The sequence below is a fragment of the Rana temporaria genome, chromosome 3 (genome assembly GCF_905171775.1).
Source record: "Rana temporaria chromosome 3, aRanTem1.1, whole genome shotgun sequence".
NCBI lineage: Eukaryota > Metazoa > Chordata > Amphibia > Anura > Ranidae > Rana > Rana temporaria.
Genome location: NC_053491.1, coordinates 435,967,326 through 435,992,444, shown reverse-complemented (window position 1 = coordinate 435,992,444; position 25,119 = coordinate 435,967,326). Strand labels below are relative to the sequence as shown.

At 43.8% G+C, this 25,119-nt stretch overlaps 1 protein-coding gene across 1 annotated transcript in view; it reads right to left on the bottom strand.

Annotated features, from left to right (window-relative positions):
- Positions 1-19,105, bottom strand: part of ANGPTL6 (angiopoietin like 6) — a 32,281-nt gene extending 13,176 nt beyond the window's left edge. Inside the window, exon 1 of the mRNA XM_040346388.1 lies at positions 19,009-19,105. The gene's annotated coding sequence lies outside the window, so the exon portion shown is untranslated. The remainder of the gene's footprint in view (positions 1-19,008) is intronic.
- Positions 19,106-25,119: the final 6,014 nt, after the last annotated feature.

Below are 25,119 nucleotides of genomic sequence, written 5' to 3'. Positions count from 1 at the left end.
TGCATATTTTACGCCAAACTCAATGGAAGCGCTACCTAGCGGCCAGCAGAAATATTGCACCCTAAGATGCGCAGGCCGTCGTATCTTAGGTAGGTTTAAGTGTATCTCAGTTTGAGCATACACTTAAAAATGCGACGGGCTTAGATTGCGAGTTACGTCGGTGTATCTACTGATACGCCGGCGTAACTCTTTGTGAATCTGGCCCAGAATGTCTGACATAGGAATGTGTATTATGCAGGTGAATAGCTTAGAGTCAGGACGTCTGGGGGATAATTAACTCATCTGAATGTCATTATCTAAAAGAATGTGTATGAAGCCCCATTGTGTGATGTTTTGGGGGTGGAGAGTTTCATTGTCCCTGTAACATTCCTTTTGGTTGTGAACTATATATAAACCTGAGTTTTACCATTAAAAGATTCATTCATTTTTGAACCAGTAACAGAGCTGTATGTCTCGTTTCTGGGGGAAATCCAATGGGTCCTGTCGGCTGGATTGTCGGATGAGCTGTCGTGGGGCGAAGGAATGGAATATCGTAAACGGTGGTGACCGTTACACCCCTCTTAGGCCCCTTTCACACAGGGTAGACTATGCCAGGAGTCCGTCTGCTCAGCAGGAAATCTGTCCACTTATCCCCACTGAGCAGTGGGATGGCTTGTCCGTCTACGCTCTGCTTATATAGGGAGGATACAGACACTGCCCACTCTCCTCTCTGGGCAGTTGATTGCAAATGTACTGCCTGTCCATTTACACCCAATTGCCATCTGATCCACTAGACAGATAGGGAATGGATGCCCATTAGTCTATTTTTAGCGGATAGGATCGGATGTCAGCGGGTGACATGTGCCCATTGACACCCTCCGACATGATATCCTATTTGCTAAAAACAGCTCCATAAAGGAGACTGGAGGGTCTGATTGGGTCCACCTGAAAAACTGATCGGTCCGCCCCTGTAAAGGGGCTTTACAGATAAAAGGATAATTTTGTCTTGCTGCATGTTATGCCAAATATAATTGGCCCTGGAACTATGCAGGTGGGAGGTCAATCAGCCACAGCCCATGGAACCCCTAGCAACCTCTGGAAGAATCCTAGTTGAAAATGACTGGCCTAAGACTAATGCAGCGTACACACAACGTTTTTCATGACGAGAAAAATGCAACTTTTTAAATTGGTCGTGAAAAACGGTCATGTGTATGCTCCAGAGCAATTTTCTCAATGAGAAAAGTTCCCTAAAAAAAATTATAACCTGCTCTACTTATTCTTGTAGTTTTTCACATCGTTCTTTTTCACGTCTTGAAAAATTGTCGTGTGTATGCTTTTACAAGGGGGAAAAAACGCGCATGCTCAGAAGCAAGTTATGAGACAGGGAAATTAGCAAAAGCAGCCCAAAGGGTGGCGCCATTTGAATGGAGCTTCCCCTTTATAGTGCCGTCATACGTGTTGTACGTCACCGTGCTTTGCTCGAGCATTTTTTTCACGAACGTCTGTATGCAAGGCAGGCTTTAGAGGAATCACGTCTAGAAAAACGTTGTTTTTTTGCATGACATGAATAACGGTCGTATGTACGCGGCATAAGACATATGTCCTCAAACTGCGGTTTACATACCAATGATGGGTAACAAGTGTGCACTGGTTGGTCTACAGCAGTGGTTCTCAACCTTCTAGTGCCGTGACCCCTTGATTAAGTTTCCCAAGTTGTGGGGACCCCTAACAGTAAAATTATTTTCGTAGCGTAGGTTGGCAGCACCCAAGGCAAGATAAGTCATTTGCGCCCCTAACCCACGGACATTTAGCGCTCACTGAGTCCCATCCACACGTACAGTATTAAAACCCCGTATGGTACATTTTAGGATGCCACTCTTTCTCTTTGTTCTCCTTTCTTTCCCTTTCATTTCTCTCTACCCTAATTCCTTGTTTTTTTCCTCCATCTTTCCCTCTAACTATCTTTCTTGCTCTCTATTTTTTTTCTTTTGCTCCCTTTTCTTTGTTCCTCCTCCTCTTATCATCTCCCTTCCTGGGAGAACAGTGCGGGCTTCAGGAACAGCCCAGGATTTGGTGACCCCTGGCAAATCATCATTTGACCCCCGAGGGGGTCCCGACCCCCATGTTGAGAACCACTGGTCTACAGCCATCAGCTACATTTAGTCAAGCAAGAACTGATATCACCCCTTTACATTATACAGCACCCTGCACCTCTGGACCCCTTTACATTACACAGCACCCTGCACCTCTGGACTTCTTTACATTACACAGCACCCTTCACCTCTGGACTCCTTTACATTACACAGCACCTGCACCTCTGGACCCCTTTACATTACACAGCACCCTGCATCTCTGGACCCCTTTACATTACACAGCACCCTGCACCTCTGGACTTCTTTACATTACACAGCACCCTGCATCTCTGGACCCCTTTACATTACACAGCACCCTGCACCTCTGGACTTCTTTACATTACACAGCACCCTTCACCTCTGGACTCCTTTACATTACACAGCACCTGCACCTCTGGACCCCTTTACATTACACAGCACCCTGCATCTCTGGACCCCTTTACATTACACAGCACTCTGAACCCCTTAACATTACACAGCCCCCTGCACCTCTGGACCTCTTTACATTACACAGCCCTCTGCACATCTGGACTCCTTTACATTACACAGCACCTGCACCTCTGGACCCCTTTACATTACACAGCACCCTGCATCTCCGGACCCCTTTACATTACACAGCACTCTGAACCCCTTTACATTACACAGCCCCCTGCACCTCTGGACCCCTTTACATTACACAGCACCCTGCATCTCTGGACCCCTTTACATTACACAGCACTCTGAACCCCTTTACATTACACAGCCCCCTGCACCTCTGGACCCCTTTACATTACACAGCCCCCTGCACTTCTGGACTCCTTTACATTACACAGCACTCTGAACCCCTTTACATTACACAGCCCCCTGCACCCCTGGACCCCTTTACATTACACAGCCCCCTGCATCTCTGGACCCCTTTACATTACACAGCACCCTGCACCTCTGGACCCCTTTACATTACACAGTACCTGCACCTCTGGATCCCTTTACATTACACAGCCTTCTGCACCTCTGGACACCTTTACATTACACAGCACCTGCACCTCTGGACCGCTTTATATTACACAGCCCCCTACATCTCTGTACCTCCTGCACATAACACAACCCCCACAGCTCTGGTCGGTTAAGAAACATGTGTCCGATGACATCTCCCGACATCTGAGCCGATCCTGTCTGCTAAATACACACTGATGGGGATTTGTTTTCCATCAGCTGGATCTGATGACAGTCGAATAGAAAAGGACAGGTGGTCCATTTCCATTCAACAGCCCATAGAGGACAGTGGTCTGTGCCCCTGTCCCCTCTGCTGATGTGGAGCGGACACGGACCTGTCATCCGCCTGCTCAGTGGGGATCAGCGTAGAGATCCCCTACTGAACGGGCGGATCCCCTGGCGGACTTCACCAATGTAAAAGGGGCCTTACTTGCATACTTGATTTGAGGCAGTGATTCAAAGTATACTGAAGCCAGAGGATCAGCATAATAGCCAAGCAAATAGCGTGTTCAGGAGGAGTCCAGCTTCAATGTTTCTGTTAGAAAAGGTTCACTTTACCAAAAATATCTTTCTGTTTCTGCCAATAAAGTTACACGTCAATACCGTGTACAAGTACCAGTAATTCAGCGGCTCAGCGGGAAAATGTTACCCTATAGCGGGGACTGCTCTATGTTATGTTGCATCTTTGATCAAAGTACGTCTTTCAAAAAAGGAATTTTAAATGAGCCTGGCCGTGCTGATTTACCGCTCCAGCAGCACACTTGTCAGTTCCAAATACTCCAAAACAAGTAAAGTGGAAAGAAAGGAAGTAGAAGTAAGATTTTCTGCTGACAAACTAAAATGAAGCCAAAACCTCGAAGTTCAGGCCTTGGCAGGTCTGGTGTGTGGTTACCAAGGCTCAGCTGCAGACAAAATCCATTGAAATCTCTGTCTGGATGTTGTCTCCCTAGAATAGTGGTGACATTCCTAAAACCAGTCAAGATTGGGCTTATGAACGACTTTCAGTATTTAATTCCTGTATAATGGGGTGCTGTTTTTTTAAAGTGGAACTGCACTGCATCTGAACACCACAAAGCCAAAAATGCTATTTAGTACATTTTTTATATTCAAATCAAACTCCCCAACCATCCATGACTCCATGCTTTAATTAGCTGAGAATTTTTGAACCCAACCCCCCCCCCCCCCCTGGCATTTCTGGCAGTGGCCATCTTGAGTAAGGGCAGATGATTAATGTAGCATTTACTTCCTGGAATCCATCTGCTCTTAGCTCAGGCATAGGCTGAACTGAGGACCCTCTCCCCCCTCCCGAAGTCTGCTGGGGTGTATGACATAATTTGCCTAGGCATGGCAACCAGGAAGTAACAGAAGAAATGCAAAAAAAAGTTTGAAACACACAAATATGATATACTTTCCTATCTATTTACTAGTGCTAGCAGCATAAGAATTAAAAATAGTCTATGATGATTGAGAGAGTGAAGCTCCACTTTAACGATGTTAACCACTTCCTGCCCGGCCTATAGCAGAATGATGGCCGGGCAGTGGTTCTGTTATCCTGACTGGGCGTCATATGACATCCAGCAGGGGCGCACAGCCCGGCGATCAATGGTGCTGTGTGTCACTCTGACCCACTGCATCATGTTTATAGTTCCTGATCAGCTGTGACCAATCACAGCTGACCATCACGTGAACCAGGAAGTGCAGATAAACGTCATTCCTCGGTTTGCGCTGACAGGGAGAGCTGATCAGCAGCTCTCCCTGTCAGAGGGGGGGGGGGTCTGTGCTGATAATCAGCACATTGATTATCAGCACAATAGATCAGGTCCAGCCTGCAGTTGTCCCCGAAGCCTCATTTTGCACGATCGGCCCCTCACGGTCAGATCCTCGCGATCAGGTCCTCTCTGAGGTGGTAACACCGTAACACACAGTTACAGGTCTCCTCAAGGCACAGCAGCTCTCTCCGTAACTCCATCTTTCTCTCTCGTCCTCGCAGACTATGTCCTTACAAATGCCAGGCACAGACCACAGCACAGATCTTCCTCTGTTTACTCCCCACACTTTATTTTCACCTGGTGATTCTGTCACTAAATCTGTTATTTTTGAACAGACTGTGCTGCTTGAGGGATGGGACAAACTATTTATCACTACAAGTGTGTTTACAATGGCCAGCGTTTATTTATTTATGTGAAACCTTAATCCCAAAAGAAAAAAAAGCTGTAATTTACTAAAAAAAAGTGTTAGCTGGAGTTTGGCTTCAATTTGTTAGAGTAAATCTACTGGACAAAATTGTCCTTAGTAGGTTTTCTCGTTTTTATTTTATTTATGTATTTATTTAGTCATTAATTTATTTTTATTTTATTATCTGTTTTATTATTATTATTATTTAGTTTTATGTTATTTATTTTGACATTATCATTAATATACCCCCTTCCAGCCCAGGCGAAATTTCATCTTTCGCCACTGCGTAGTTTTAACTGACAATTGCGCGGTCATGCGACTTGGCTCCCAAACAAAATTGATGTCCCTTTTTTCCCACAAATAGCTTTCTTTTGGTGGTATTTGATCACCTCTGCGGTTTTTATTTTTTGCGCTGTTTAAACAAAAATAGAGCGACAATTTTGAAAAAAAACACAATGGGCCGTATTCAGATACCTGAGCGTATCTGTCCGGCCCGCGTAACGTATCTCCGATGCGTTACGCCGCTCTAACTTTGGGCGCAAGTTCTTTATTCAGAACGAACTTGCGCCCTTAGTTACGGCGGCGTAACGTAAGTGTTGCGGCGTAAGGCCGCGCAATTCAAATGGGGATGTTGGGGGCGTGTATTATTTAAGTCTAACTTGACCCCGTGTTTTTGACGTATTATTTAAAACGGTGCATGCGCCGTCCGTAAAATATCCCAGTGTGCATTGCTCTAAATGACGTCGCAAGGACGTCATTGCTTTCGACGTGAACGGAAATTACGTCCAGCCGTATTCGCGAACGACTTACGCAACGACTTACGCAAAATCAGGAGATACGCCGTCGTATCTCTTTCTGAATCCGGCCCAATATTTTTTACTTTTTTCTATAATAAATATCCCAATTAAAAAAAAAAAAAAAATTCTCAGTTTAGGCCAATACGTCTTCTACAGATTTTTGGTAAAAAAAAAAATCGCAATAAGTGTAAAGTGATTGGTTTGCGCAAAAGTTATAGCGGCTACAAAATATGGGAAAGAATTCTGAATTTTTTTTTTTTGTAATGGCGGTTATCTGCGATTTTTGTCAGGACTGCGATATTGTGGCGGACGCATCGACACTTTTGACACATTTTTGGGACCATTCACATTTATACAGCGAACGGTGCTATAAATATGCATTGATTACTGTATAAATGTGACTGGCAGGGAAGGGGTTAACACTAGGGGGCGAGAAAGGGGTTAAATGTGTACCCTGGGAGTGATTCTTACTGTGGGGGGAGGGGACTGACTGAGGGAGGTGATCGATCAGTGTCCCTATGTACAAGGGACACAGCATCCGTCTCCTCTCCCTGACAGGACGTGGATCTCTGTGTTTACACACAGAGATCCACGTCCCTGCTCTGTCACTGCTGATCCCGGGTACCTGGCGGACGTCGCGGCCGCCAGGCACGCGCATCGTCATCCGAGGCCATAAAAAGACGGCCTCCCGGCATTGTAGAGCCACCTTGTGGCCGTCTTTTTACAATGGCCCGGGTCTGAAGAAGTTAAAGGAAATTCGTTGTCTTGCTCATCCATTGGCTACAGTGCTTTCTGAGTTTCTTATAAACCCCGCAGATCAGAAGGGAAGACCAACCTTCAATTTGACCCAATTTTCTGCATGTTTTTTCTGGGTCAGTGACTCAAAAAACATTGAGGCCAGAAACAGCCAGGGAACTAGTATTTTCCAAAAGAGATCAGCAAAGGCAGCTACCATATTTCTCTATATGGGTTTAATTTAAAGAGGATACTTGATATAAAAAAAAAATCTGTAAACATTTTTTTCTTTCTACCTTCCCCTCGCTCTCGTTGGAGAGGCCCACGGATTTTGAACTCTTAGGCCTCGTACACACGACCGGATCTCCGCTGGAAACGGTCCGCTGGACCGTTTCCAGCGGAGATTCCTCCTCCGGATTTGGATCCGATGGCGTGTACACACCATCGGATCAAAATCCGTGCGGAATTCCTCCGCGGTGACGTGTCGCGCCGTCGCCGCGACGATGACGCGGCGACGTGCGCGACGCTGGAAGGTAAGTACTTCCACGCATGCGTCGAATCATTACGATGCATGCGAGGGAGGGGAGCGGACGGGTTGATCCGGTGAGTCTGTACAGACCACCGGATCAATCCGCTGGTCCCGTTTCAAGCGGATAGATTTCTTAGCATGCTAAGAAAATTCTATCCACTTGAAACGGACCGGCAGGACGAATCTCCGTGGATAAATATCCGCTAGGCCGTACAGACGACCGGATTTGTCCGCTGGAACTGATCCGCGGATCAATCCCAGTGGATAGATCCGGTCATGTGTACGGGGCCTCATGTGTTGGTCCCTATGAGTCCAAACATATTTCATCCATATATAAGATTTTACATGATACGCCTCCCCTGACAGACTTTACACATGGTTATATGAAAAAATGGTCTCCTATTCTCCAACGCCCAATCTCGTTATTGGATTGGGGGGAAATATGGGCCAATCAGGGACTGGAGCACGGAAAATGGATGGGGCAAAATACCATCAAATCTGCTTCCCTCTGCCAGAAAGTTGTCAATGGGAAGAAGGTTTACCTTCCAATATGACAATGACCCAAAGCACACAGCAAAAATGAGGTGAAAAAATTAGGAGAAAAAGGTGAATGTCCTTGCATGGCCTAGTCAGAGCCCAGACCTAAACCCCATTGAAAATCTGTGGAATGGCTTAATGACTGCAGTCCACAAATGGTCACCATCAAATTTTACTGAACTTGAGCAATTCTGCAAAGAAGAGTGGGCAAATATTGAAAAGTCTAGATGTAGAAAGTTAGTAGAGACATATCCCAACAGACTAAAGGCTGGAATTAAAGCAAAAGGTGGTTCAACAAAATACTGACACAAGGAGGTGATTATTTTTCCTAATCAGTAATTCTGTTTTTGAATTTTGAATATTTTTTTTCTGACATGTTGGTGTTTGATCTTTCACTTGGATGTTGAAAGTGAGCCCCCCCCGAGCCCCCGTTTTACTTACCTCACCCCTCGAAAGTCCCGGGCGCGTGCTTGTCATCCTGTTCGGTTCCCAGCCTGGCCATTGATTGGCTAGGCTGGGCGGATTGATAGCAGCGCAGCCATTGGCTGGCGCTACTGTCAATCACAGCGGATGACGCGGCACGCCGGGGGGCGGGGCCGAGTGATACAGTCGGCGGCTATGGCCACCGCTGTATCACGGGAGCGCGCTCGCAAAAGCTTTCCACCATGCGAGCTTGCTCGCATGAAGGTAGAAAGCTTTTGCGAGGAGGGGACGAGACAGCCGCCGAGGGGCCACTCTGTGCAAAACGAGCTGCACAGTGGAGGTAAGTATAACATGTTTGTTATTTAAAAAAAAGATGTCATGTACTATATAATCATGGCTTCTGAGCCCTGACCACCATGGTCAGCGTACGTCCCTCCGTCATCTGCAGCACTCCTCTGTGCTCTCCTCCCTGCCTGTCAGCTCTTTGTTCCCCTGCCGCTATTAGTAGAAATAAAAAATTATAAATGGTCACTGCCAGACCATCTATTATAGGTAGGAAGAGCACACCGTAAAAGTCTTTTATAAAAACTAGGCATGTAAATACTTTTTAGAAAAGCTCTTTAGGCCGGTCACGTGACTCACGGCCGGTCTCCAGGACTACTACAGAAGGGGCTCAGCGGCCATGTGACCTGCCCGGCTGACATCAAAGGGAGGCCTCAGCCCCTCCAGCCATGTATCGGAGCTATACAGTCACGTGACTGTACAGAAAATTGTTCTAAAAAGGTATTTACATGCCTCATTTTTATAAAAGACTAATGCCGCGTACTCACGGTCGTTTTTTGTGATGAAAAAAAACGACATTTTAAAAAGCATCATTTAAAATGACCGTGTGTGTGGAAAACGTTGTTTTATGTCTTCTGAAAAACGAAAAAAAAATTGGAGCATGCTCCAATTTTTTATGTCGTTTTTCAAAACGTTGTTTTCTGTGTCATAAAAAATGACCGTGTGTAGGCTAAAACGACGTTTTTAAACCCGCGCATGCTCAGAAGCAGGTTATGACGCGAGCTTGAATGGAACAGAGTGCCGCTGTACGTGCTGAACGTAACCGCGCTTTGCTAGAGCATTTTGAAAAAACGATGGTTTGTAGGCAACGTCGTTTTTTTTCATGCTAAAAAATTAAGTTTTTTTTCCATCACAAAAAACGACGGTGTGTACGCGGCATTATACTGTATGCTATGCCTGCCTATAATCGAGGGGCTGACAGTGATTTATACTTTTGGATTAACAAATCCTTTAAACTCCTTCAGCTCTTTTGCTATCAGAGAAGTCACAGGAAGCTCTAGTGGTCACAGTTCAATAGGTTACATATCACTATGCATTACTAGATATATTTTCACTACAGACAACAGTAAAAGCTTGCAAACCCCTTGTATATTCCCCAGAACACTCTATACAAAATAAACAACCAATGGCTTAAAGTGCAAGTAAATCCAATCAATAAAAAATGGTAATGTCAGTTCAAAAGTCATTGTCAATATTTTATCGTTATTGTCAATAATTATATATATATATATATATATATATATACACACACACACACACACACAGAATCTCACGAAAGTGAGTACACCCCTCAATCTTTTCATGTGACAACACAGAAGAAATTACACTTTGCTACAATGTAAAGTATTGAGTGTACAGCTTGTATAAGGCTCTATGTACACAGGACACTTTTTCAACTGCTCCTAAGTGATTAAACTTGACAGATAGTAACCCACGTTTAAAACGTTCGTTTTGCAGTGTTTACATGCTGCGTTTGCATTTAGAAGCATTTGAATTAAAAAAATATATATATTTTTTAAATGGCCAAAAACGAAAAACACTTATAAACGAAAACACTGCTAAACACGGGTTACCGCGTTAAGCTGCGTTTAGTCGCATTTGGCTTTCAAAGAAACGCTGTTAAACGCAACTGCCTAAAAATGGCAATAAATGAGACATGGTCACATAGGATAACATTGAATGAGTTCAGGGGCAGTTGAAAAAAGCGCCCAACTGCCTCTGAACGTACGTTTAGCAGCGTCCCGTGTACATGGGGCTTAACAGTGTAAATTTGCTGTCCCCTCAAAATAACTCAACACCATTAATGTCTAAACCGCTGGCAACAAAAGTGAGTACACCCCTAAGTGAAAATGTCCAAATTGGGCCCAAAGTGTTAATATTTTGTGTGACCACCATAATATTCTAGCACTGCCTTAACCCTCTTGGGCATGGAGTTCACCAGAGCTTCACAGGTTGCCACTGGAGTCCTCTTCCACTCCTCCATGATGACATCATGGAGCTGGTGGATGTTAGAGACCTTGCGCTCCTCCACCTTCCATTTGAGGATGACCCACAGATGCTCAATAGGGTTTAGGTCTGGAGACATGCTTGGCCAGTCCATCACCTTTACCCTCAGCTTCTTTAGCAAGGCAGTGGTCATCTTGGAGGAAATGACGCTGAGCACGGGCACTCAACTTCTTTGGTCAACCACGGTGCGACCTATTCTGAGTGGAACCTGTCCTGTTAAACCCCTGTATGGTCTTGGCCACCCTGCTGCAGCTCAGTTTCAGGGTCTCTGGATCACATCATGCATACATGTGAAGAAACCTAGGCACATCATTTCACTCTAGAATCAAAGCGAGCACCAAAGCAGTAAAAGCATGTGGACTCACTACTACCAAATGTTTTTCAAACAACTGTGCCTGCAGATAAAGTGATGCCAAGTATTTTCTGTGACAAACGTGGCATCATTCATGTGGATTTTCTACCCTGTGGTGCCACTATCAACACTGGATATTACTGTTATAATCTGAGTGAAGTGCATTCTCATCTGCGGAAAAAATGGTTTGATCACCAAGGGCGTCCTGTTTCTAATATATATATATATATATATATATATATATATATATATATACACACACAGTATATACTAATATATTCTGCAACTTTTATTACAATAATTCCTGTTGATCCTGTTATGCAGATCCTTGTTCAGGAATGTCTTGTTAGAGTGACAACGCAATATCCCTATTTCCCAGTAGTGCCCCTTTGCTGTGACCAGTGGCGGCCCATCCATATGTGGCGCAGAGGCGCCGCCCCTCTAAACCAATGCGTCTTTTGACTCCCGGACAATCAGGTCCCCACCCACTTCCTGTTTGGCCAGGAGGGGAAGTAACCGCCCTGGAGTGAGGAGCAGCAGCCCTGCCCTGGATCCTCTCCAATCTGCCACCTAAGATCAGGAGGCCTCTGATCGCCCCCTTCCCATCTGTCTCTTACATGGGTGGGGTGGGGGATAGCTGCCTTCCCCCCAAAAAATAATGAGCACCAGCTGCCATTGGTTTTCACCCTGTCACACAGAGGCTATAAAATGATATAGACTAAAAGTCGTAATTTCAAAACTCATAACCCAGGCATAGGCCACTGACGTCACCATCAGGAAACCTGCCCTGAGAAATGATGTTTAGCCGTTGTTGGAGCATATTCTGAAAGAAAATGGCTGCAAAGGAGGTCAACAGCCTGGGAGATGCAAGAAAGGAGTAAAAATGTTGGGGGGAAAATAGAGCTGTCTATGATACACAGTGATGTGGCATTCAGTTAGGGGGTTTACATCTACTATAAAGTGATCATCTTCTTGGTCCACGCAAAGAAAAGCAACAGGTTCACTGTAATCCCCCTTTCCAGCACCACATACTCACCTCTTCTTCACTCTCTCACCATTCCGTTCATCTGGTGGAACTAGGAGGAGCCTCTCTGTATCAACTACTAGTCCCTCAAGTCAAAGGTCTTATTCTTTGTAAGTTGTGGTAAGTTGTGGCCTATTGCCATTGATACAGGATGCTGTTTGTAACCTAAACATCAGGTAAATACAAATCCTTGGCCTTTGAAGCTCTCATGCAACAGGATTGCATTAAATAATAATAAAACTTATAATAATAATAAGCTATTATAATGAGCAAAGGGAAGACGGAGGAAGAGTGACAGCAGACAGATAAGGTGACAGGATGCAGGCCTGGGAAAGGAGCCATAATCTGGTGCAAGACCACAGGGGTCACAAGTGTTTATATGGTGGGGTGAAGGAACTTAGAACAGCTATCTTTTCCTAAATGAACCTGAATACAGTAAAGAAAATGAACTCTTTGCCACTCTGGGATGTATAACGCCAATCACAAATAGATAGATATATGCGTTGTATGTAAGAGCCGCCTGTGCTTAGACAAGTAGCGAGAACCTGGACTGTTTCTCCTGATTACTGCACAAGCCCAGTGAAGAGATATTTACTTTTATAAAAATGAATAGCTGGATTATCAGTTTAAAGAGGAATTAAACTGAAGAAGCTGAGCCAAAAAAATCAGACAATGGACGAGGACCAGTATTTCCTGTGGTCTCCCTGCAGATCATCTTGCCCTGTGACTGAGGAGAGGCATAGGCCTAAAGCCATAACCATACATATTATGTAATCTTGGCCAAGAATGACATGGAGACTGGAAGTTGGAAGGGACAAGGCCGCAGCTTTACTGACTTTCCAACATAACAACGACCAGTGCCAGTCACAATAATACTGTGAGCACACCTGCACAGTGACCTAATAAGCCCGTCCTTACCATGAGTGCCAGGTAGGCAGTAGACTAGCCCAAAAAATCCACTTGTGGGCCTAGCACACTGAAGTAACTTTAACCATTGGCCAGGGCAGCCATCAGAAATTTTTGGGCCCCTTACACAGCTTTAGTCCTAGGCCTGCCTCTCTCCCCCCCCCCCCCCCCTGAACCTGATCACCAACAATCCCCAGGGCCTACCCTTGGGCCATACCACCGAATACCCCCCTCACATCTGCATATATGTCAGCCTCCCTCACACCTGTACACACCGAGTCCCCCTCCTTACACCTGTATGCATCAGCTCCTCTCCTCACACCTGTATATGTCAGCCCCCCTCCTCACACCTGTATATGTCGAGCTCCCCTCCTCACACCTGTATATTTCGAGCTCCCCTCCTCACACCTGTATATGTCAGGCCCCCCTCCTCACACCTGTATATTTCGGGCCCCCCTCCTCACACCTGTATATGTCGAGCTCCCCTCCTCACACCTGTATATGTTGGGCCCCCCTCCTCACACCTGTATATGTCAGCCCCCCTCCTCACACCTGTATATGTCGAGCTCCCCTCCTCACACCTGTATATGTGGGGCCCCCCTCCTCACACATGTATATGTTGGGCCCCACTCCTCACACCTGTATATGTCAGGCCCCCCCTCCTCACACCTGTATATGTTGGGCCCCACTCCTCACACCTGTATATGTCGAGCTCCCCTCCTCACACATGTATATGTTGGGCCCCACTCCTCACACCTGTATATGTTGGCCCCCCCCTCACACCTGTATATGTGGGGCCCCCCTCCTCACACCTGTATATGTCGTGCCCCCCTCCTCACACCTGTATATGTCGGCCCCCTCCTCACACCTGTATATGTGGGGCCCCCTCCTCACACCTGTATATGTCGGGCCCCCTCCTCACACCTGTATATGTCGTGCCCCCCTCCTCACACCTGTATATGTCGTGCCCCCCTCCTCACACCTGTATATGTCGGGCCCCCCTCCTCACACCTGTATAGGTCAGGCCCCCCTCCTCACAGCTGTATGTGTCAGGCCCCCTCACACCTGTATGTGTCAGGCAGGCCCCCTCACACCTGTTCACGTTATGCTTCTGCTCTTTGTGTCCCATTGGGGACATTTACCCTCACTTCCTGTCTTAGAGACACAAAAGGAAAGTAAGGAAGAAAGTTTCTTTCGGGTGTTTTTTTTTTTTTTAAGTCAGTAGCTACAAATACGGCATTTGCTGACTTTTAAAAAAAGGACACCTACCTGTCCAGTGCCATCCTCTGTGAGGGAATCAGGAAGTGAAGCCTGATGGCTTCACTGCCTGATTCCTTACTGCGCATGCACGAGGATCGCGCCCCCGCTATCCCTCCTGGGAACAGTGTTTCACAGAAAGACAGTGGGGGGACGTCACAGCCTGGATTCCCCACAGGGATCAGACCCGGAATTGGTATCTGCACCGCCCTCCCCCCTGAAAGGTGCCAAATGTGACACCGGAGGGGGGGAGGGATCCAAAAAGCGGAGGTTCACTTTTTGTGTGAACCTCCGCTTTAAACTTAAAAATTGGTCAGCTGAACAGGTGGCCCTAATGGAAAATACCCCCTCACCCTCTTGTTCTGGTGATAAGTGTTAAGCTGGTCATACACTAGTACAATTGTATTCTAAACATTTTGTTTTAGTAACATTTGTTTGATAGTTTAATTGTCAGTGGGGTCAAATCGACGCTCACTTTCTACCACATTGCAGAGAAAATTTGAAAGAGAAGGATAGAAAACTTTTCTTGAATGAAAGAGTTACAGTGTACATACACTATATTACCAAAAGTATTGGGACACCTACCTTTTTACACACACATGAACTTTAATGGCATCCTCGCCTTAGTCCGTAGGGTTCAATATTGAGTTGACCCACCCTTTGCAGCTATACAGCTTCAATTCTTCTATGGGAATGTTTGCCCATTTTTCCAGAAGCGCATTTGTGAGGTCAGGCACTGATGTTGGACGAAAAGGCCTGGTGTTCTAATTCATTCCAAAAGTTTCAGCATATCAAGACATTTTGGACAATTTCATGCTCCCAACTTTGTGGGTACAGTTTGGGGAAGGCCCCTTCCTTTTCCAACATGACTGCGCACCAGTGCACAAAGCAGGATCCATAAAGACATGAGTCCTGACCTCAACACGATAGAACACCTTTGGGGTGAATTAGAGTGGAGACTGCAAGCTAGGCCTTCTCATCCAACATCAGTGCCTGATAGTGGTGAGTCACAATTGCAGTCTTCCCATTGGAGCCATGCTTTGTCTATGGGGGTTCTTTTATGTATTTAAGGGTACTTGTAACAGTGGATTAGTACCCCAGATGATGTTCTTTTGAACGAAATGCGTCTGGTAGGACTACTGATGTCACTGTTACCCTGATTTTATGAGTGCTTTTATATCACTGCAAATGTGAGTTGTTTTCTTCTTTTAAATAAATGCTTTGAGATATCTTACAGAATTAAGCTATGTGCGCCCCTACTTTTCTTCTTTTACATATCCTATTGGTTGGATGCCATAACACATGACACATGATTGGGAGCCCTCCTTTGCTGTGTCTTTAATACTATTGGATTTCCTGTCTGAGGCCTCATACACACGACCGTTTTCCTCGATAGAATCCATCAAGAAACTTGGTGGGAGATCTTTTTTGCCGAGGAAAACGGTCATGTGTACGTTTTTCATCGAGGAAACTGTTGAGGAACTGGACGAGGAAAAAAGAGAACAAGTTCTCTTTTTCCTCGTCGCGTTCCTCGTCGGGCTGGTTTTCGAAGAGAAACTCGAGCGTGTGTATGCTAAGAAACCCGCGCATGCTCAGAATAAAGTATAAGACGGGTGCGCACCTTCGGTAAAAGTAGCGTTCGTAATGGAGAAAGCACATTTGTCACGCTGTAACAGACTGAAAAGTGCAAATCGTCTCTCACCAAACTTTTACTTAACACGCAGTAACATGAGATTAGCAAAAGCAGCCCCAAGGGTTGTGCCAGTGGAATCGAACTTCCCCTGCCGTTGTATGAGTTGTACGTCACCGCGTTTGAGAACGAGGAGATTTTGTCTTGACAGTGTGTACGCAAAGCAAGCTTGTCGAGTTCCTTGACAAGCCTAACAAGGAACTCGTCGAGGAAAACGATGTGTCTTTTCCGACGAGTTCCTCGGTCGTGTGTACGAGGCCTGAGTCTCTTGGACTTACGTAGGGTTGCCACCTCATCCCTTTAAAAAGGAACACATCTGAAATTACACAGGTTCTGAGGCTAATTTAATGCAGATAAGGCACCAAGTGAGTTTAATTACCACCTTAATCAGCCACAGAACCTGTGTAATTCAGATGTGTTCCTTTTTAAAGGGATGAGGTGGCAACCCTAGACTTACGAGCCTTAGGTTCTATCGAGATCTCCCAGTATTCGAGGCTCCTGTACACCCTCCCATGGTGTATCGACTCTCATTAAGTTCCTGTTTCATATAGAGGCTTGGAGTGCAAACTGCAGCGCCATCTTGGATAGGTGATGTGCTGTCTGTGATTGCTGATTGTTTGGGGCACCACTAACACACTGAGCCAATTGGTTTTGGGATACCAACATCAGTATAGCTTCCGGCTTACTCCTGGGGACCTATTCCATATAAGGACCTACCCACCAGTTGGACCTACGCTTCCTGCCAAGGATTGCTGTTTGACAACCGTCATATAAAGCCTTGACTGACCTCTTTTGGCATATGCCACCAGTGGTCAACAAGTTCCGGTAAGCCTGCACTTTTTCCGGTGATGGGATTGTCACGTTAAAGGAGTCACGCTTTTTCTATTTATTCACCTTTTCACTTGAATGACTTGTGGATGTTGATGAACTTTGCTACATACCTCGGATCATCACACTTAGGAGTTTTTGTTGGACTTTGTTTTTATGTTTGATACCACCTTAGGTGCATCAGTTCACGTGCCAGTTGGCACTGTTGTCACCCCTCGCTACAGAGGAATCTCACATGTTTCACAATTTGTGTCTAACATTTATTAATGTTATATGTGTTTTATTTTTTACTATACACATTTTTTGGTATTTTGATATTCATTTATTAATTTTAGCGCTACACATACGTATATTTTTTTGGTTTCATTAAGTTTGATTGACCTAGTGGGTATATGCTCATCTGGGTTCAATCTTTCCGGTAAGCCTTAATGACATATGGTGGTGGATCTCCTATCAAATTTTGGAGGTTCACCCGAAAACTTAATTTTTAACATTAGATTGATGCTCATTTTGTGAAGCAGAATCGGGTGTTTTTTTTTTAAATAGAAGCAGTACTTACCGTTTTAGAGAGCGATCTTCTCCGCCGCTTCCAGGTATGGGCTGTGGGACTGGGCGTTCCTATTTGATTGACAGGCTTCCGACGGTCGCATACAGCGCGTCACGATTTTCCGAAAGTAGCCGAACGTCGGTGCGCAGGCGCCGTATAGAGCCGCACCGACGTTCGGCTTCTTTCGGCTACTTGTGGCGCGATGTATGCGACCGTCGGAAGCCTGTCAATCAAATTGGAACGCCCAGTCCCGAAGACCATACCCGGAAGCGGCGGAGAAGATCGGTCTCTAAAACGGTAAGTACTGCTTCGATTTAAGATAAAAACACCCGATTCTGCTTCACAAAATGAGCCTCAATCTAATGTTAAAAATTGTTTTTCGGGTGAACTCCCGCTTTAAGTACTCACTATTAGAATGTGTTCACTCACTCATTAATCAGACTTTTTATTATTGGACTTTCTTTCACATTTTGCTTTCTAGTGGTCATTACTAGAAAGGGTTTAATCACTTAATAATTAGACTTTATATGGACTTTGTTTATATATGTAGTCTTTGAATGAGTTTTCTTCACTATGGTGTACACATATGGGGCCAGATTCACAAAGAGATACGACGGTGTATCTCCTGATACGCCGTCGTATCTCTGAGTTCTGCCGGTCGGATCTATGCGCCTGATTCATAGAATCAGGTTCCGCATAGATCTCCCTAAGATCCGACAGGTGTAAGTGACTTACACCGTCGGATCTTAGGCTCTCACGCTGGGTGGCGCTTCCGTTTGTATACGCGAGGAATATGCAAATGAAGAGTTACGCCGATTCAGAAATGAACGACCACCCGGTGCTTTTTTTTTACGTCGTTTGCGTTCGGCTTTTTCCGGCGTATAGTTACCCCTGGGTCTATGAGGCGCAGCCAATGTTAAGTATGGCCGTCGTTCCCGCGCATGCGCAGTTCGTTCGGCGCGGGGACGCGCATCATTTAAATGATACACGTCCCCTACCCGTCGAATTTGAATTCCGCCGGGTAGTTTACGCTACGCCGCCGCAACTTTACAGGCAAGTGCTTTGTGAATACAGCACTTGCCTGAAAAACTTGCGGCGGCGTAACGTAAATGAGTTACGTTATGCCAGCAGAAAGATCCGCTGATCTTTCTGAATCTGGCCCATGGTGATGATTATCATTTAATTTTTTGATATTTGTCATTAGATATTTTGTCATACTCTAGCGCTACACTTTTCCCAGTTTTTATATTGCATTTTTGATCTATTTTGCTGTGTTGGCTGCTGCAATTTTTTTATTTTTAGAGATAGTGCGGTATATTTACTTTTATTTTGGGGATTTTCTAACTGTGTATGCTTAATATTTTTATAACTATTTTTTGTCTTATTTTTTTATAATTTTTTTTTTATTTTACAATCTTTTTATATCTGTGTGACAGCTGTCCCCAGTAGGGAAACAGACAGCAATAAAAAAAAAAAAAAAAAAAAAAAAAAAAAAAAACTTGACAGGGGTTCCAATCCTACGATAGGCTACTGAAAATGAAATAACAGTTTAGCTTATACATACACTTTAATCTCACACTAAAGACTAGTCGGTGGCTCAGTGCTTAGCTCCAGCTCTCTCTCTTATGGTTCAATGCTCTGAAGAAAGCAGAAAAAGTGTGAGAAAAAGAAATAAAATAAATGGAAAGTTCTATATAATCCTTCCAGCAAAAGAGTATGTGTACAGAAAGGTGGGCAAAATGAAATAAAAACAGAATAAAGAAGTAAACCCCTTACCAGCGGAAGGATCGGTCGCTGTGTCTTGCCTGATGCTCAGCCTGCGGGGGATGTGTTCTTCAAGTGGGAGTTGTAGACGCCGTCTCTGTGTTTATTTAGGATTGAAGGATGGGAATGGGAAGCTATTATAGATAATCCCTGAGCCAGCCCTTTCTCTGCATACAGGAATATAACTTGTATTCCTTCAATGTATTGGGAAAGATGAAGGACCTGCATTTTTCATATAGATTAACCACTTTACCCCCACTTCATGACCAGGCCTTTTTTTGTGATACGGCACTGCGTTACTTTAACCACTTCAGCCACGGAAGGTTTACCCCCACTTCATGACCAGGCCATTTTTGGTGATACAACACTGCGTTACTTTAACCACTTCAGCCCCGGAAGGATTTACCCCCTTCCCACATCTGTGTTATAATCGATACTTTTGGTTTGTCTTATACTTCTATTCATTTTATGTATACATATTAGGTTCACCAGATTTTATCTTAGTTTCATTCTTACTGATTCTTTACTTGATTTTTTTAATGTTCACCATTGTCTGATTTGATTTGTATTGTTTCTTTTTGATGGGTGTGTTTCATTTGTTCGGCCCAGGTGTTGGCCGTCTTCATAGTTAGCGACGGCCAATCACAGGGGGGGCGGACCGCACAATGTTTCTAGAGCGACATATATATTTGAAATTTATTTCACTTTGTTTCTAGCTATGACTTAGCATTGTACTCCAATGTGAAACGCGTCAGTATTACCCCACTGTCTGCTGTTTTTATTGTGCCTTTTCATCAATAAAGGCCACTTTTTTAGGCTTATTGGTGTGCGGCTGTCCATACCTTCCTCTTCAAGTTTTGCTTTGTGCATTGCCGGCACCCATCTGTTTTTGAGAGGACATTGATTGCGTGGTGCGCCTACCTGGAGCGGCCATCTTCCCCTTCTTGTTTCCCGGAAGAATTTACCCCCTTCCTGACCAGAGCACTTTTTGCGGTACGGCACTGCGTCACTTTAACTGACAATTGCGCGGTCCAGTGACGTTGTACCGAAACAGAATTTACGTCCTTTTTTTCCCCACAAATAGAGCTTTCTTTTGGTGGTATTTTGATCACCTCTGCGGTTTGTATTTTTTGCGCTATAAACAGAAAAAGAGTGAATTTTTTTTAAAAAGGCAATATTTTTTACTTTTTGCTATAGTAAATATCCACAAAGAAATATATAAAAAAAATCTAATTTTTTCTCAGTTTAGGCCGATATGTATTCTTCTACATATTTTTGGTAAACAAAATTGCAAACAGCGTTTATTAATTGGTTTGCGCAAAAGTTATAGCGTCTACAAAATAGGGAATAGTTTTATGGCATTTTTATGATTCATTTATTTTATTAGTAATGGCGGCGATCTGCGAATTTAACATGACTGTGACATTATGTCGGACACTTTTTAACACTATTTTGGGACCATTGTCATTTATATAGCAATCAGTGCTAAAAAAATGCACTGATTACTGTGTAAATGACACTGGCAGTAAAGGGGTTAATCAGCAGGGGGGCGAGGAAGGGGTTAGGTGTGTCCTAGGGAGTGATTCTAACTGTGTGGGGGCTGGGCTACGAGTGACACAACAGTGATCACTGCTCCTGATGACAGTGATCAGTGTCCTGTCACAAGGCAGAACAGGGAAATGCCTTGTTTACGGTGGGTTTTTTAACCCCTTGCCGCCGAGTGTACGCACATATGCGTCCTCTGCTTTCGGGGGTTATACCGGGATGATGCCATGAACCCCTCAGAGCTGAAGATGTGACCCCCCCCCCCCCAACCAATGAAGAACTACAGGTACCAGGATGAACCAGTGAAATCTATGGGGTCACAAAAAAAGGTATAACATTTTTTATTTTTTTAGGAAGGGGGGGGGGGTTTCCCTGTGTCCCTGATTGGCAGTTTGGAAATGTGGTCACCCTAGTGGTTGGCGGTTGTGAAGCAGTTAAATGTAAAAGATGTAAGCAGATTGAGTGTATTTAAAGCTGTACTCCAGGCAGCTATAAAAGACAAATTAAAACGGAGGTTCACACAAGAAGTGAACCTCCGCTTTTTGGATCCCTTCCCCCCCTCCGGTGACACATTTGGCACCTTTCAGGGGGGAGGGGTGCAGATACCTGTCTGAGACAGGTATTTGCACCACTTCCCGCGGGGAATCCAGCCTGTGATGTAACCCCCCCCGCTGTCTTCTGGGAAACACTGTTCCCAGTAGAGAGCGGGGACCAGTGACGGCTTGCCGCGATCCTCGCGCATGCGCAGTAGGGAATCGGGCAGTGAAGCCATCAGAGAGTGGCGGCAGAAGCAGCCGAGGACCAAACGATTGCTCAGCCTCGGCTGTTGACATCGCGGGCGCGCTGGACAGGTAAGTGTCCTTTTTTTTTAAGTCAGCAGCTGCCGTATTTGTAGCTGCTGACTATTAAAAAAAAATCGGCCGAACCTCAGCTTTAATTCAGATTGATAATTACTAATAAATCATTAAATAGATTTTTAATATGCAAGCAGTGTAAATAACCGACTTTTATCTGGTTTAAATCTCTTTCATTGTCAGTACAGCAGACCACAGAAAAGGGGTGGAAGAAGCAGCACAATATTCCAGTCAGGCATGCTGCAGTGCTAGGAGCATGCTGATAGTAGAAGAAAAGCATGGTGATAGGGAGTACAGCTGGGTTGACTTTCCCTGTGCACAGGGCTGCCATCAGGGGGGTACAGGCAGTACACCTGTAAGGGGTCCGGAGGTTACCAGGGGCCCCAGATGGCAACCCCCCTTTTTTTATTTATTTTTTATAAAAAAATATATATATATTTTTTTAAATATTTTTATTTTATTTTTTATAAAAAAATATATATATATTTTTTTAAATATTTTTATTTTATTTTTTATTAAAGGGCCAATTTTATTTATTTTTTTAGAGGTCCCCAGGGGCCCAGAGGACCCCAAGGCCCCGGATGGCAACCCCCCTTTTTTTTATTTTTTTTTTTAATATATTTTTATTTTATTTTTTATTAAAGGGCCAATTTTTCTTATTTTTTTTTTTTAAAGGTCCAGAGGTCCCCAGGGGCCCGGAGGACCCCAGGGCCCCGGATGGCAACCCCCCTTTTTTTATTCATTTTTTATAAAAAAATATATATTTTTTTAATATATTTTTATTTAATTTTTTATTAAAGGGCCAATTTATTATTATTATTATTATTATTATTATTATTATTATTTTTATTATTAAAGGGCTTTGTTTATATATTTATTTTTTATTAAAGGGCCCAGAGGTCCCCAGGGCTCTGGATGGCAACCCCCCCCCTTTTTTTTTTATAAATGTTTATTTTTTTTTTTTTACATATTTATATTTCTTTTTTTCTTTTTATTAGAGGTCCCCAGGGCCCCTGATGGCTACCCCCTTTTATTATATATATTTTCCTTTATTTCTTCTTTTTTTGCCCCCCCGCCGCTTCTCAATCTCAGGCGGCAGCACCCCCCCCCCCAGTTTTCTGCTCCAGGAGGGCCCATGCCTGAAGCTGTGTAAGGGGCCCTATAATTCCTGATGGCGGCCCTGCCTGTGCAGTCACAGTGTGTGGAAGAAACTAGTTAGAAAAAGTGAAACTGCTGGGATAGAAATGCGACTCTTTATCGTACATCACGGGACACAGAGCAGCCATAGTAATTACTATGTGGGATATCCCAAAGCAATTCCTTGTGAGGGGAGGGAGAAACAAATCAAAAGCAGGCCGCCATCAGACGCGAGTACCTATACTGCTGCCTGCAGCACACTGCGCCCAAAGGCGGCATCCTCTTGCCATCTTACATCCACCTGATAGAATTTAGTGAATGTATGCACTGACGACCAAGTCGCGGCCTTGCAAATCTGAGTCATAGCCTGGTGATGCACTGCCCAAGAAGCACTGACTGTCCTGGTAGAGTGCGCTTTAACTCTAATTTTCAAGCCATAAGCCTGAATAATAACCTGACAAATTAATTTTGAAATAGTTGATTTCAATGCTGCCTGCCCTTTCTTGGGGCCATCTGGCAGCACAAACAAAACATCAGTTTTCCGTATCTGCGTTGTTGCTTGCAGATAGCTGTTCTCACTACATCGAGAGAGTATAACTATTTTTCTTCCGCAGAACGAGGTTCTGGAAAAAAGTAAGGCAGGGCAACATGATTCAGATGAAACAAAACATGATATTCAAGCGCACTCCCTGTAGATGTCTAAGGTTCACAAAAGGCTAGTATTAGTTGAAATGGGAATAAGGGTCAAAATGTAAAATAAACTAAATTTAAGCTGAAAAATAAAAATAAAAATAAAAATAAAAAATATAAAAATGAATATAATGTAAAAAATAAAAATAAATATAAAAATGTAAATAAAAATAAAAATAAAAATGAAGATTAAAAATGAATGAAATGAAACTGGGATTAAAGTCCAAAAGAAACCAGTGCTATAAATTGGATATTAAAGTCCATCAATTGTCCATGGCACTGTATAACTACTTTACTATTGCCTTGCTTTAGATGGCTGCCAGCTGACAGATGAAGTGATCTGTATAGAAGCAGAGAAAAAACAAATGCAGCGCCTTCTAAGCGTAGCAAGCTCGTTTATTAGTGGTAATATATGTAAAAAGCTATAAAAAGCCTACTCACAGACATGAATGAATATGGGCAAGGTGGTTGTAAACAATCATCCGCATAGTGTAGCCGGTGTGCGTACGGTGTCCTAATGCAGGCAGCGTGGCGATGTTGTTCTCTGAAAGGCAGCAGCTACAGGGGCCAAGACGCTCTCGGAACCTTCGCGCTGGTATCGGGTATCCACTGCGGACTGCACGTGACGTCACTTCCGGATGCGGGAGGTGCACGCGTTCAAGACTTTCGAGTCTCTTCCTCAGGCTGGGCTGTGGCCATTTTACTGAAGACCAGTATATGTAGTGGTGATACATAGGCCCGCCCCACATATAATCTAGCTAGATCGTATTTTACAACACCATAACAGGGCACATCTATGGCCACAAGAGGGCCTGCTTTTGCAATAACAACATTAATTGACAATACTATGCAGATAAATAATAAGAAAACAACAATTGACATGATATTGAGATGATATTAAAATAACTTCAAATAGATATAATTTAACTAAATAACGGAGTATTGTTATAATGGCCCTTAAGGGAACCTATGCTGGAAATACATTTTTAAGGTCTGACACAAATAAACCAATTAGAGATTAAAAGTTAATAATCTTCCATGGTAACAAACAATCATTAAAAACTGCAATAACGCCTTGGGTAATAACATAACCATCTAAGCTTATGATTAAAATGAACATGTATATAAAAATGTAAAAAATTGGAATATACTAATATATATATATTTATTTATATATATTCCCTGTTTTATTTTGTATTTATACTATATACCAGAAGGAATTGATGATGTTGACGACGTCACCATTAGATTATTAGTCTAAAACAGGGATTAATATGTCCCATAAATAGGGTAATGTAAAATTGGTAGTTATAAAATTAATGTTTCAAGAAATATATATATATTGCTAAAAATCTATATATGTTCCATATTATATTGAAATGCGTGAATATACATTAAAAATGTATAATATTATAAAATATGTATATATAGCAAGTATAAAGACGTATATTGAACATATATACACACCCATGTATACACATACACATACGTGTTTAATAAAAGATTGGCCGAGATGGTAAACCGAGGGAGAATATCTTGTTTATAATAGAATATTTATCTCTATGCCCTCGTTAAGTCCACCAGGTGAGAGACTGTCAAGAGTAAATATCCAATAATTCTCCCTCTCGCATAACCGCTTATAGCGCTCAGCTGAGGGGAGAAGCTTGGATATTGCTTCAAGGACCCATACACGGAGTCCCACTGGAGATTGTCCATGGTGCTCCTTGAAGTGGCGGGCTACACTGTAATTATCAAGGCCTTTTTCTACAGTATTTCTGTGTTCCCCAAATCGCTTACGCAGGGCCCGTATGGTACGCCCTACATAGAGAAGTCCACAAGGGCACTTTAGACAATAAATAACAAACTCAGAGCCACAATTAAAAAATTCAGGTATCAG